This window comes from Danio rerio, chromosome 13 (genome assembly GCF_049306965.1).
Source record: "Danio rerio strain Tuebingen ecotype United States chromosome 13, GRCz12tu, whole genome shotgun sequence".
Taxonomy (NCBI): Eukaryota; Metazoa; Chordata; class Actinopteri; order Cypriniformes; family Danionidae; genus Danio; species Danio rerio.
In genome coordinates this window covers 21,766,513-21,781,370 of record NC_133188.1, presented here as the reverse complement: position 1 = coordinate 21,781,370, position 14,858 = coordinate 21,766,513, and positions in this window count along the sequence as shown.

Sequence of the window (14,858 nt, the reverse complement as noted above, 5' to 3'; positions counted from 1 at the left end):
GGGTCCACCTCTCTCCATGGACTTGCAGAATAGGCCCCAGGGTGCCCCCTGGCCCTCAACCTATGGGCCTCTGACCCCAGCAAGCTACCCAGGGGACCACCTCTCTCCCTGGACTTGCAGTATAAGCCCCAGGGTGCCCCCCGGCCCTCCACCTAGGGGCCTCTGACCCCAGCAAGCTACCCAGGGGTCCACCTCTCTCCCTGGACTTGCAGTATAGGCCCCAGGGTGCCCCCTGGCCCTCAACCCAGGCACCTCTGACCCCAGCAAGCTAACCAAGGGAACCACCTCTCTCCCTGGACTTGCAGTATAGGCCCCTGGGTGCCCCTGGCCCTCTACCTAGTGGTCTCTGACCCCAGCAAGCTACCCAGGGGTCCACCTCTCTCCCTGGACTTGCAGTATAGGCCCCAGGGTGCCCCCTTGCCCTCCACCTAGGGGCTTTTGACCCCAGCAAACGACCCAGGGTTCCACCTCTCTCCCTGGACTTGCAGTATAGGCCCCAGAGTGCTCCTAGCCCTCCACCTAAGGGCCTCTGACCCCAGCAAGCTACCCAGGGGTCCACCTGTCTCCCTGGACTTGCACTATAGGCCCCAGGGTGCCCCCTTGCCCTCCACCTAGGGGCCTCTGTCCCCAGCAAGCTACCCAGGGGTCCACCTCTCTCCCTGGACTTGCAGTATAGGCCACAGGGTGCCCCCTAGCCCCCCATGTAGAAGCCTATCACCTCAGCAAGCTATCCAGGGGTCCACCTCTCTCCCTGGACTTGCAATATAGGCCCCAGGGTGCCCCCTGGCCTTCCACCTAGGGGCCTTTGACCACAGCAAGCTACCAAGGGATCCACCTCTCTCCATGGACTTGCAGTATAGGCCCCAGGGTGCCCTCTGGCCCTCCACCTAGGGGCCGCTGACTCCAGCAAGCTACCCAGGTGTCCACCTCTCTACTTGGACTAGCAGTATAGGCCCCAGGGAGCCCCTAGCCCTCCACCTAAGGGCCACTGACCCGGGCAAGCTACCCAGGGGACCACGTCTGTCCCTGGACTTGCAGTATAGGCCCCTGGGTGCCCCCTGGCCCTCCATCTAGGGGCCTCTGACCCCAGCAAGCAACCCAGGGGTCCACCTCTCTCCCTGGACTTGCAGTATAGGCCCCAGGGTGCCCCCTGGCCCTGCACCTATGGGCCTCTGACTCCAGCAAGCTACCCAGGGGTCCACCTCTCTCCCTGGACTTGCAGTATAGGCCCAAGGGTTCCCCCTTGCGCTCCAACAAGGGGTCTCTGACCCCAGCAAGCTACCCAGGGGTCCACCTCTCTCCCTGGACTTGCAGTACAGGCCCCAGGGTGCCCCCTTGCCCTCCACCTAGAGGCCTTTGACCCCAAAAAGCTACCCAGGGGTCCACCTCTCTCCCTGGACTTGCAGTATAGGCCCCAGGCTGCCCCCTGGCCCTCCACCTAGGGGCCTCTGACTCCAGCAAGCTACCCAGTGGTCCACCACTCTCCTTGGTCTTGCACTATATGTTCCAGGGTGCCCCCTGGCCCTCCACCTAGGGGCCTCTAACCCCAGCAAGCTACCCACGGGTCCAACTCTCTCCCTGGACTTGCAGTATATGCTCCAGGGTGCCCCCTGGCCTTCCACCTAGGGGCCTCTGACCCCAGCAAGCTACCCAGGGGTCCACCTCTCTCCCTGGACTTGCAGTATAGGCCCCAGAGTGCCCCCTGGCCCTCCACCTAGGGGCCTCTGACCCCAGCAATCTACCCAGGGGTCCACCTCTCTCCATGGACTTGCAGAATAGGCCCCAGGGTGCCCCCTGGCCCTCAACCTATGGGCCTCTGACCCCAGCAAGCTACCCAGGGGACCACCTCTCTCCCTGGACTTGCAGTATAAGCCCCAGGGTGCCCCCCGGCCCTCCACCTAGGGGCCTCTGACCCCAGCAAGCTACCCAGGGGTCCACCTCTCTCCCTGGACTTGCAGTATAGGCCCCAGGGTGCCCCCTGGCCCTCAACCCAGGCACCTCTGACCCCAGCAAGCTAACCAGGGGACCACCTCTCTCCCTGGACTTGCAGTATAGGCCCCTGGGTGCCCCTGGCCCTCTACCTAATGGTCTCTGACCCCAGCAAGCTACCCAGGGGTCCACCTCTCTCCCTGGACTTGCAGTATAGGCCCCAGGGTGCCCCTTTGCCCTCCACCTAGGGGCTTTTGACCCCAGCAAACGACCCAGGGTTCCACCTCTCTCCCTGGACTTGCAGTATAGGCCCCAGAGTGCTCCTAGCCCTCCACCTAAGGGCCTCTGACCCCAGCAAGCTACCCAGGGGTCCACCTGTCTCCCTGGACTTGCACTATAGGCCCCAGGGTGCCCCCTTGCCCTCCACCTAGGGGCCTCTGTCCCCAGCAAGCTACCCAGGGGTCCACCTCTCTCCCTGGACTTGCAGTATAGGCCACAGGGTGCCCCCTAGCCCCCCATGTAGAAGCCTATCACCTCAGCAAGCTATCCAGGGGTCCACCTCTCTCCCTGGACTTGCAATATAGGCCCCAGGGTGCCCCCTGGCCTTCCACCTAGGGGCCTTTGACCACAGCAAGCTACCAAGGGATCCACCTCTCTCCATGGACTTGCAGTATAGGCCCCAGGGTGCCCTCTGGCCCTCCACCTAGGGGCCGCTGACTCCAGCAAGCTACCCAGGTGTCCACCTCTCTACTTGGACTAGCAGTATAGGCCCCAGGGAGCCCCTAGCCCTCCACCTAAGGGCCACTGACCCGAGCAAGCTACCCAGGGGTCCACCTCTCTCCCTGGACTTGCAGTTTAGTACCCAGGGTGCTACCTGGCCCTCCACCTAGGGGTCTCTGACTCCAGCAAGCTACCCAGGGATCCACCTCTCTCCCTTGACTTGCAGTATAGCCCCCAGGGTGTCCCCTGGCCCTCCACCTAGTGACCTCTGACCCCAGCAAGCTACCCAGGGGTCCACCTCTCTTTGTGGACTTGCAATATAGGCCCCAGGGTGCCCCCTTTCCCTCCACCTAGGGGCTTTTGACCCCAGCAAGCGACCCAGGGTTCCACCTCTCTCCCTGGACTTGCAGTATAGGCCCCAGAGTGCCACCTGGCCCTCATCCTAGGGGCCTCTGATCCCAGCAAGCTAGCCTGGGGTCCACCTCTCTCCATGGACTTTTAGTATAGGCCCCAGGATGCCCCCTGGCCCTCAACCTAGGGGCCTCTGACCCCAGCAAGCTACCCAGGGGACCAAGTCTGTCCCTGGACTTGCTGTATAGGCCCCAGGGTGCCCCCTGGCCCTCCACCTAGGGGCCTCTGACCTTAGCAAGCAACCCAGGGGTCCACCTCTCTCCCTGGACTTGCAGTATAGGCTCCAGGGTGCCCCCAAGCCCTGCACCTAGGGGTCTCAGACTCCAGCAAGCTACCCAGGGGTCCACCTCTCTACTTGGACTAGCAGTATAGGCCCCAGGGTGCCCCTAGCCCTCCCCCTAAGGGCCACTGACCCCAGAAAGCTACCCAGGGGTCCACTTCTCTCCCTGGACTTGCACTATAGGTTATAGGGTGCCCCCTGGCCCTCCACCTAGGGGCCTCTGACCCCAGCAAGCTACCCAGGGGACCACGTCTGTCCCTGGACTTGCAGTATAGGCCCCTGGGTGCCCCCTGGCCCTCCATCTAGGGGCCTCTGACCCCAGCAAGCAACCCAGGGGTCCACCTCTCTCCCTGGACTTGCAGTATAGGCCCCAGGGTGCCCCCTGGCCTTGCACCTATGGGCCTCTGACTCCAGCAAGCTACCCAGGGGTCCACCTCTCTCCCTGGACTTGCGGTATAGGCCCAAGGGTTCCCCCTTGCGCTCCAACAAGGGGTCTCTGACCCCAGCAAGCTACCCAGGGGTCCACCTCTCTCCCTGGACTTGCAGTACAGGCCCCAGGGTGCCCCCTTGCCCTCCACCTAGAGGCCTTTGACCCCAAAAAGCTACCCAGGGGTCCACCTCTCTCCCTGGACTTGCAGTATAGGCCCCAGGCTGCCCCCAGGCCCTCCACCTAGGGGCCTCTGACTCCAGCAAGCTACCCAGTGGTCCACCACTCTCCTTGGTCTTGCACTATATGTTCCAGGGTGCCCCCTGGCCCTCCACCTAGGGGCCTCTAACCCCAGCAAGCTACCCACGGGTCCAACTCTCTCCCTAGACTTGCAGTATATGCTCCAGGGTGCCCCCTGGCCTTCCACCTAGGGGCCTCTGACCCCAGCAAGCTACCCAGGGGTCCACCTCTCTCCCTGGACTTGCAGTATAGGCCCCAGAGTGCCCCCTGGCCTTCCACCTAGGGGCCTCTGACCCCAGCAATCTACCCAGGGGTCCACCTCTCTCCATGGACTTGCAGAATAGGCCCCAGGGTGCCCCCTGGCCCTCAACCTAGGGGCCTCTGACCCCAGCAAGCTACCCAGGGGACCACCTCTCTCCCTGGACTTGCAGTATATGCCCCAGGGTGCCCCCCGGCCCTCCACCTAGGGGCCTCTGACCCCAGCAAGCTACCCAGGGGTCCACCTCTCTCCCTGGACTTGCAGTATAGGCCCCAGGGTGCCCCCTGGCCCTCAACCCAGGCACCTCTGACCCCAGCAAGCTAACCAGAGGACCACCTCTCTCCCTGGACTTGCAGTATAAGCCCCTGGGTGCCCCTGGCCCTCTACCTAGTGGTCTCTGACCCCAGCAAGCTACCCAGGGGTCCACCTCTCTCCCTGGACTTGCAGTATAGGCCCCAGGGTGCCCCCTTGCCCTCCACCTAGGGGCTTTTGACCCCAGCAAGCAACCCAGGGTTCCACCTCTCTCCCTGGACTTGCAGTATAGGCCCCAGAGTGCCCTCTGGCCCTCCACCTAAGGGCCACTGACCCGAGCAAGCTACCCAGGGGTCCACCTCTCTCCCTGGACTTTCAGTATAGACCCCAAGGTGCCCCCTGGCCTTCCACCTAGGGGCCTTTGACCGCAGCAAGCTACCCAGGGATCCACCTCTCTCCCTGGACTTGCAGTATAGGCCCCATGGTGCCCTCTGGCCCTCCACCTAGGGGCCGCTGACTCCAGCAAGCTACCCAGGGGTCCACCTCTCTACTTGGACTAGCAGTATAGGCCCCAGGGTGCCCCTAGCCCTCCACCTAAGGGCCACTGACCCCAGAAAGCTACCCAGGGATCCACCTCTCTCCCTGGACTTGCACTATAGGTTATAGGGTGCCCCCTGGCCCTCCACCAAGGGGCCTCTGACCCCAGCAAGCTACCCACGGGTCCAACTCTCTCCATGGACTTTTAGTATAGACCCCAAGGTGCCCCCTGGCCTTCCACATAGGGGTCTTTGACCGCAGCAAGCTAACCAGGGGTCCACCTCTCTACCTGGACAAGCAGTATAGGCCCCAGGGTGCCCCCTGGCCCTCCACCTAGGGGCCGCTGACCCCAGAAAGTTACCCAGGGGTCCACCTCTCTCCCTGGACTTGCAGTATAGGCCCCAGGGTGCCCCCAAGCCCTGCACCTAGGGGTCTCAGACTCCAGCAAGCTACCCAGGGGTCCACCTCTCTACTTGGACTAGCAGTATAGGCCCCAGGGTGCCCCTAGCCCTCCTCCTTAGGGCCACTGACCCCGGAAAGCTACCCAGGGGTCCACTTCTCTCCCTGGACTTGCATTTTAGGTTTTACGGTGCCCCCTGGCCCTCCACCTAGGGGCCTCTGACCCCAGCAAGCTACCCAGGGGACCACGTCTGTCCCTGGACTTGCAGTATAGGCCCCTGGGTGCCCCCTGGCCCTCCATCTAGGGGCCTCTGACCCCAGCAAGCAACCCAGGGGTCCACCTCTCTCCCTGGACTTAGAGTATAGGCCCCAGGGTGCCCCCAGGCCCTCCACCTAGGGGCCTCTGACTCCAGCAAGCTACCCAGTGGTCCACCACTCTCCTTGGTCTTGCACTATATGTTCCAGGGTGCCCCCTGGCCCTCCACCTAGGGGCCTCTAACCCCAGCAAGCTACCCACGGGTCCAACTCTCTCCCTGGACTTGCAGTATATGCTCCAGGGTGCCCCCTGGCCTTCCACCTAGGGGCCTCTGACCCCAGCAAGCTACCCAGGGGTCCACCTCTCTCCCTGGACTTGCAGTATAGACCACAGGTTGCCCCCTGGCTCTCCACCAAGGTGCCGCTGACCCCAACAAGCTACCCAGGGGTCCACCTCTCTCCCTGGACTTGCAGTATGGGGCCCCAGGGTGCCTCCTGGCCCTCCACCTAGGGGCCTCTGACCCCAGCAAGCGACCCAGGGTTCCACCTCTCTCCCTGGACTTGCAGTATAGGCCCCAGAGTGCCCCCTGGCCCTCCACCTAGGGGCCTCTGACCCCAGCAATCTACCCAGGGGTCCACCTCTCTCCATGGACTTGCAGAATAGGCCCCAGGGTGCCCCCTTGCCCTCAACCTAGGGGCCTCTGACCCCAACAAGCTACCCAGGGGACCACTTCTCTCCCTGGACTTGCAGTATATGCCCCAGGGTACCCCCCGGCCCTCCACCTAAGGGCCTCTGACCCCAGCAAGCTACCCAGGGGTCCACCTCTCTCCCTGGATTTGCAGTATAGGCCCCAGGGTGCCCCCTGGCCCTCAACCCAGGCACCTCTGACCCCAGCAAGCTAACCAGGGGACCACCTCTCTCCCTGGACTTGCAGTATAGGCCCCTGGGTACCCCTGGCCCTCTACCTAGTGGTCTCTGACCCCAGCAAGCTACCCAGGGGTCCACCTCTCTCCCTGGACTTGCAGTATAGGCCCCAGGGTGCCCCCTTGCCCTCCACCTAGGGGCCTTTGACCCCAAAAAGCTACCCAGGGGTCCACCTCTCACCCTGGACTTGCAGTATAGGCCTCAGGGTGCGCCTTGGCCCTGCACCTATTGGCCTCTGACTCCAACAAGCTACCCAGGGGTCCACCTCTCTCCCTGGACTTGCAGTATAGCCCCCAGGGTGCCCCCTGGCCCTCCACCTAGTGATCTCTGACCCCAGCAAGCTACCCAGGGGTCCACCTCTCTCCCTGGACTTGCAATATAGGCCCCAGGGTGCCCCCTTTCCCTCCACCTAGGGGATTTTGACCCCAGCAAGCGACCCAGGGTTCCACCTCTCTCCCTGGACTTGCAGTATAGGCCCCAGAGTGCTCCTAGCCCTCCACCTAAGGGCCTCTGACCCCAGCAAGCTACCCAGGGGTCCACCTCTCTCCCTGGACTTGCACTATAGGCCCCAGGGTGCCCCCTTGCCCTCCACCTAGGGGCCTCTGTCCCCAGCAAGCTACCCAGGGGTCCACCTCTCTCCCTGGACTTGCAGTATAGGCCACAGGGTGCCCCCTAGCCCCCCATGTAGAAGCCTATCACCTCAGCAAGCTACCCAGGGGTCCACCTCTCTCCCTGGACTTGCAATATAGGCCCCAGGGTGCCCCCTGGCCTTCCACCTAGGGGCCTTTGACCGCAGCAAGCTACCAAGGGATCCACCTCTCTCCCTGGACTTGCAGTATAGGCCCCAGAGTGCTCCTAGCCCTCCACCTAAGGGCCTCTGACCCCAGCAAGCTACCCAGGGGTCCACCTCTCTCCCTGGACTTGCACTATAGGCCCCAGGGTGCCCCCTTGCCCTCCACCTAGGGGCCCCTGTCCCCAGCAAGCTACCCTGGGGTCCACCTCTCTCCCTGGACTTGCAGTATAGGCCACAGGGTGCCCCTTAGCCCCCCATGTAGAAGCCTATCACCTCAGCAAGCTACCCAGGGGTCCACCTCTCTCCCTGGACTTGCAATATAGGCCCCAGGGTGCCCCCTGGCCTTCCACCTAGGGGCCTTTGACCACAGCAAGCTACCAAGGGATCCACCTCTCTCCCTGGACTTGCAGTATAGGCCCCAGGGTGCCCTCTGGCCCTCCACCTAGGGGCCGCTGACTCCAGCAAGCTACCCAGGTGTCCACCTCTCTACTTGGACTAGCAGTATAGGCCCCAGGGAGCCCCTAGCCCTCCACCTAAGGGCCACTGACCCGAGCAAGCTACCCAGGGGTCCACCTCTCTCCCTGGACTTTCAGTATAGACCCCAAGGTGCCCCCTGGCCTTCCACCTAGGGGCCTTTGACCGCAGCAAGCTACCCAGGGATCCACCTCTCTCCCTGGACTTGCAGTATAGGCCCCAGGGTGCCCTCTGGCCCTCCACCTAGGGGCCGCTGACTCCAGCAAGCTACCCAGGGGTCCACCTCTCTACTTGGACTAGCAGTATAGGCCCCAGGGTGCCCCTAGCCCCCCACCTAAGGGCCACTGACCCCAGAAAGCTACCCAGGGGTCCACCTCTCTCCCTGGACTTGCACTATAGGTTATAGGGTGCCCCCTGGCCCTCCACCAAGGGGCCTCTGACCCCAGCAAGCTACCCACGATTCCAACTCTCTCCATGGACTTTTAGTATAGACCCCAAGGTGCCCCCTGGCCTTCCACCTAGGGGTCTTTGACCGCAGCAAGCTAACCAGGGGTCCACCTCTCTCCCTGGAGTTGCAGTATAGGCCCCAGGGTGCCCCCTGGCCCTCCACCTAGGGGCCGCTGACCCCAGCAAGTTACCCAGGGGTCCACCTCTCTCCCTGGACTTGCAGTATAGGCCCCAGGGTGCCCCCAAGCCCTGCACCTAGGGGTCTCAGACTCCAGCAAGCTACCCAGGGGTCCACCTCTCTACTTGGACTAGCAGTATAGGCCCCAGGGTGCCCCTAGCCCTCCCCCTAAGGGCCACTGACCCCAGAAAGCTACCCAGGGGTCCACTTCTCTCCCTGGACTTGCACTATAGGTTTTAGGGTGCCCCCTGGCCCTCCACCTAGGGGCCTCTGACCCCAGCAAGCTACCCAGGGGACCACGTCTGTCCCTGGACTTGCAGTATAGGCCCCTGGGTGCCCCCTGGCCCTCCATCTAGGGGCCTCTGACCCCAGCAAGCAACCCAGGGGTCCACCTCTCTCCCTGGACTTGCAGTATAGGCCCCAGGGTGCCCCCAGGCCCTCCACCTAGGGGCCTCTGACTCCAGCAAGCTACCCAGTGGTCCACCACTCTCCTTGGTCTTGCACTATATGTTCCAGGGTGCCCCCTGGCCCTCCACCTAGGGGCCTCTAACCCCAGCAAGCTACCCACGGGTCCAACTCTCTCCCTGGACTTGCAGTATATGCTCCAGGGTGCCCCCTGGCCTTCCACCTAGGGGCCTCTGACCCCAGCAAGCTACCCAGGGGTCCACCTCTCTCCCTGGACTTGCAGTATAGACCACAGGTTGCCCCCTGGCTCTCCACCAAGGGGCCGCTGACCCCAACAAGCTACTCAGGGGTCCACCTCTCTCCCTGGACTTGCAGTATGGGGCCCCAGGGTGCCTCCTGGCCCTCCACCTAGGGGCCTCTGACCCCAGCAAGCGACCCAGGGTTCCACCTCTCTCCCTGGACTTGCAGTATAGGCCCCAGAGTGCCCCCTGGCCCTCCACCTAGGGGCCTCTGACCCCAGCAATCTACCCAGGGGTCCACCTCTCTCCATGGACTTGCAGAATAGGCCCCAGGGTGCCCCCTGGCCCTCAACCTAGGGGCCTCTGACCCCAGCAAGCTACCCAGGGGACCACCTCTCTCCCTGAACTTGCAGTATATGTCCCAGGGTACCCCCCGGCCCTCCACCTAAGGGCCTCTGACCCCAGCAAGCTACCCAGCGGTCCACCTCTCTCCCTGGATTTGCAGTATAGGCCCCAGGGTGCCCCCTGGCCCCCAACCCAGGCACCTCTGACCCCAGCAAGCTAACCAGGGGACCACCTCTCTCCCTGGACTTGCAGTATAGGCCCCTGGGTACCCCTGGCCCTCTACCTAGTGGTCTCTGACCCCAGCAAGCTACCCAGGGGTCCACCTCTCTCCCTGGACTTGCAGTATAGGCCCCTGGGTACCCCTAGCCCTCCACCTAAGGGCCACTGACCCCAGAAAGCTACCCAGGGGTCCACCTCTCACCCTGGACTTGCAGTATAGGCCTCAGGGTGCGCCTTGGCCCTGCACCTATTGGCCTCTGACCCCAGCAAGCGACCCAGGGTTCCACCTCTCTCCCTGGACTTGCAGTATAGGCCCCAGAGTGCTCCTAGCCCTCCAACCAAGGGCCTCTGACCCCAGCAAGCTACCCAGGGGTCCACCTCTCTCCCTGGACTTGCACTATAGGCCCCAGGGTGCCCCCTTGCCCTCCACCTAGGGGCCTCTGTCCCCAGCAAGCTACCCAGGGGTCCACCTCTCTCCCTGGACTTGCAGTATAGGCCACAGGGTGCCCCCTAGCCCCCCATGTAGAAGCCTATCACCTCAGCAAGCTACCCAGGGGTCCACCTTTCTCCCTGGACTTGCAATATAGGCCCCAGGGTGCCCCCTGGCCTTCCACCTAGGGGCCTTTGACCACAGCAAGCTACCAAGGGATCCACCTCTCTCCCTGGACTTGCAGTATAGGCCCCAGGGTGCCCTCTGGCCCTCCACCTAGGGGCCGCTGACTCCAGCAAGCTACCCAGGTGTCCACCTCTCTACTTGGACTAGCAGTATAGGCCCCAGGGAGCTCCTAGCCCTCCACCTAAGGGCCACTGACCCGAGCAAGCTACCCAGGGGTCCACCTCTCTCCCTGGACTTTCAGTATAGACCCCAAGGTGCCCCCTGGCCTTCCACCTAGGGGCCTTTGACCGCAGCAAGCTACCCTGGGATCCACCTCTCTCCCTGGACTTGCAGTATAGGCCCCAGGGTGCCCTCTGGCCCTCCACCTAGGGGCCGCTGACTCCAGCAAGCTACCCAGGGGTCCACCTCTCTACTTGGACTAGCAGTATAGGCCCCAGGGTGCCCCTAGCCCTCCACCTAAGGGCCACTGACCCCAGAAAGCTACCCAGAGTCCACCTCTCTCCCTGCACTTGCACTATAGGTTATAGGGTGCCCCCTGGCCCTCCACCAAGGGGCCTCTGACCCCAGCAAGCTACCCACGGGTCCAACTCTCTCCATGGACTTTTAGTATAGACCCCAAGGTGCCCCCTGGCTTTCCACCTAGTGGTCTTTGACCACAGCAAGCTAACCAGGGGTCCACCTCTCTCCCTGGACTTGCAGTATAGGCCCCAGGGTGCCCCCTGGCCCTCCACCTAGGGGCTGCTGACCCCAGCAAGTTACCCTGGGGTCCACCTCTCTCCCTGGACTTGCAGTATAGGCTCCAGGGTGCCCCTAGCCCTCCCCCTAAGGGCCACTGACCCCAGAAAGCTACCCAGGGGTCCACTTCTCTCCCTGGACTTGCACTATAGATTATAGGGTGCCCCCTGGCCCTCCACCTAGGGGCCTCTGACCCCAGCAAGCTACCCATGGGTCCAACTCTCTCCCTGGACTTGCAGTATATGCTCCAGGGTGCCCCCTGGCCCTCCACCTAGGGCCCTCTGACCCCAGCAAGCTACCCAGGTGTCCACCTCTCTCCCAGTACTTGCAGTATAGGCCCCAGGGTGCCCCCTGGCCCTCCAGCTAGGGGCCTCTGACCCCAGAAAACTACCCATTGGTCCACCTCTCTCCCTGGACTTGCAGTATAGGCCCCAGGGTGCCCCCTGGCCCTCCAGCTAGGGGCCTCTGACCCCAGCAAGCTACCCATGGGTCCAACTCTCTCCCTGGACTTGCAGTATATGCTCCAGGGTGATCCCTGGCCCTCCACCTACGGCCCTCTGACCCCAGCAAGCTACCCAGGTGTCCACCTCTCTCCCAGTACTTGCAGTATAGGCCCCAGGGTGCCCCCTGGCCCTCCAGCTAGGGGCCTCTGACCCCAGAAAACTACCCATTGGTCCACCTCTCTCCCTGGACTTGCAGTATAGGCCACAGGGTGCAACCTGGCCCTCCACTTACAGGCCTCGTACCCCAGCAAGCTACCCAGGGGTCCACCTCTCTCCCTGGACTTGCAATATAGGCCCCAGGGTGCCCCATGGCTCCACCTAGGGGCCTCTGACCCCAGCAAGCTACCCAGGGGTCCACCTCTCTCCCTGGACTTGCAGTATAGGCCCCAGAGTGCCCCCTGGCCCTCCACCTAGGGGCCTCTGACCCCAGCAAGCTACCCAGGGGTCCACCTCTCTCTGTGGACTTGCAGTATAGGCCCCAGGGTGCCCCCTGGCCCTCAACCTAGGGGCTTCTGACACCTGCAAGCTACCCAGGGGACCATCTCTCTCCCTGGACTTGCAGTATAGGCCCCAAGGAGCCTTCTGGCCTTCCAACAGGGGGCCTTTGACCCCAGCAAGCTACCCAGGGTCCACCTCTCTCCCTGGACTTGCAGTATAGGCCCCAGGGTGCCCACTGGCCCTGCACCTAGGGGCCTCCAACCCCAGCAAGCTACCCAGGGGTGCACCTCTCTTCCTGGAATTGCAATATAGGTCCCAGGGTGCGCCCTGGCCCTCCACCAATTGGCCTCTGACCCCAGCAAGCTACCCAGGGGACCACCTCTCTCCCTGGATTTGCACTACAGGCCCCAGGTTGCCCCCTGGCCCTCCACCTAGGGGCCTCTGACCCCAGCAAGCTACCCAGGGGTTCACATCTCTCCCTGGTCTTGCAGTATAGGCCCCAGGGTGCCCCCTGGCCCTCCAACTAGGGATCTCTGACTCCAGCAAGCTACCCAGGGGTCCACATCTCTTCCTGGACTTGCATTTTAGGCCCAAGGGTGCCCCTTTCCCTCCACCTAGGGGCCTCTGACCCCAGCTAGGGACCCAGGGGTCCACCTCTCTCCCTTGACTTGCAGTATAGGCCCAAGGGTGCCCCCTTGCCCTCCAGCTAGGGGCGTCTGACTCTAGCAAGCTACCCACGGGTCCACCTCTCTCCCTAGACTTGCAGTGTAGGACCCAGGGTGCCCCCTGGCCCTCCACCTAGAGGCCTCATACCCCATTAAGCTTCCAAGGGGTCCACCTCTCTCCCTGGACTTGCAATATAGTCCCCAGGGTGCCCCATGACCCTCCACCTAGGGGTCTCTGACCCCAGCAAGCTACCCAGGGTTCAACCTCTCTCCCTGGATTTGCAGTATAGGCCCCAGGGTGCCCCCTGGCTCTCCACCTACGGGCCTCTGACCCCAGCAAGCTACCCAGGGGTCCAAATCTCTTTGTGGACTTGCAGTATAGGCCCCAGGGTGCCCCCTGTCCCTCAACATAGGGGCCTCTGACCCCTGCAAGCTACCCAACGGACCACCTCTCTCCCTGGACTTGCAGTATAGGCCCCAGGGTGCCTTCTGGCCTTCCAACAAAGGGCCTCTGACCCCAGCAAGCTAACTAGGGGTCCACCTCTCTCCCTGGACTTGCAGTATAGCCCCCAGGGTGCCCCCTGGCCGTCCACCTAGTGACCTCTGACCCCAGCAAGCTACCCAGGGGTCCACCTCTCTTTGTGGACTTGCAATATAGGCCCCAGGGTGCCCCCTTTCCCTCAACCTAGGGGCTTTTGACCCCAGCAAGCTACCCAGGTGTCCACCTCTCTCCCAGGACTTGCAGTATAGGCCCCAGGGTGCCCCCTGGCCCTCCAGCTAGGGGCCTCTGACCCCAGAAAACTACCCATTGGTCCACCTCTCTCCCTGGACTTGCAGTATAGGCCACAGGGTGCCCCCTGGCCCTCCACTTACAGGCCTCGTACCCCAGCAAGCTACCCAGGGGTCCACCTCTCTCCCTGGACTTGCAATATAGGCCCCAGGGTGCCCCATGGCTCCACCTAGGGGCCTCTGACCCCAGCAAGCTACCCTGGTGTCCACCTCTCTACTTGGACTAGCAGTATAGGCCCCAGGGTGCCCCTAGCCCTCCACCTAAGGGCCACAGACCCCAGAAAGCTACCCAGTGTTCTACCTCTCTCCCGGGACTTGCACTATAGGTTATAGGGTGCCCCCTGGCCCTCCACCAAGGGGCCTCTGACCCCAGCAAGCTACCCACGGGTCCAACTCTCTCCATGGACTTTTAGTATAGACCCCAAGGTGCCCCCTGGCCTTCCACCAAGGGGTCTTTGACCGCAGCAAGCTAACCAGGGCTCCACCTCTCTCCCTGGACTTGCAGTATAGGCCCCAGGGTGCCCCCTGGCCCTCCACCTAGGGGCCGCTGACCCCAGCAAGTTACCCAGGGGTCCACCTCTCTCCCTGGACTTGCAGTATAGGCCCAGGGTGCCCCCAAGCCCTGCACCTAGGGGTCTCAGACTCCAGCAAGCTACCCAGGGGTCCACCTCTCTACTTGGACTAGCAGTATAGGCCCCAGGGTGCCCCTAGCCCTCCCCCTAAGGGCCACTGACCCCAGAAAGCTACCCAGGGGTCCACTTCTCTCCCTGGACTTGCACAATAGGTTATAGGGTGCCCCCTGGCCCTCCACCTAGGGGCCTCTGACCCCAGCAAGCTACCCATGGGTCCAACTCTCTCCCTGGACTTGCAGTATATGCTCCAGGGTGCCCCCTGGCCCTCCACCTAGGGCCCTCTGACCCGAGCAAGCTACCCAGGTGTCCACCTCTCTCCCAGGACTTGCAGTATAGGCCCCAGGGTGCCCCCTGGCCCTCCAGCTAGGGGCCTCTGACCCCAGAAAACTACCCATTGGTCCACCTCTCTCCCTGGACTTGCAGTATAGGCCACAGGATGCCCCCTGGCCCTCCACTTACAGGCCTCGTACCCCAGCAAGCTACCCAGGGGTCCACCTCTCTCCCTGGACTTGCAATATAGGCCCCAGGGTGCCCCATGGCTCCACCTAGGGGCCTCTGACCCCAGCAAGCTACCCTGGTGTCCACCTCTCTCCCTGGACTTGCAGTATAGGCCCCAGGGTGCCCCCTTTCCCTCCACCTAGGGGCCTCTGACCCCAGCAAGCGACCCAGTGTTCCACCTGTCTCCCTGGACTTGCAGTATAGGCCCCAGAGTGCCCCCTGGCCCTCCACCTAGGGGCCTCTGACCC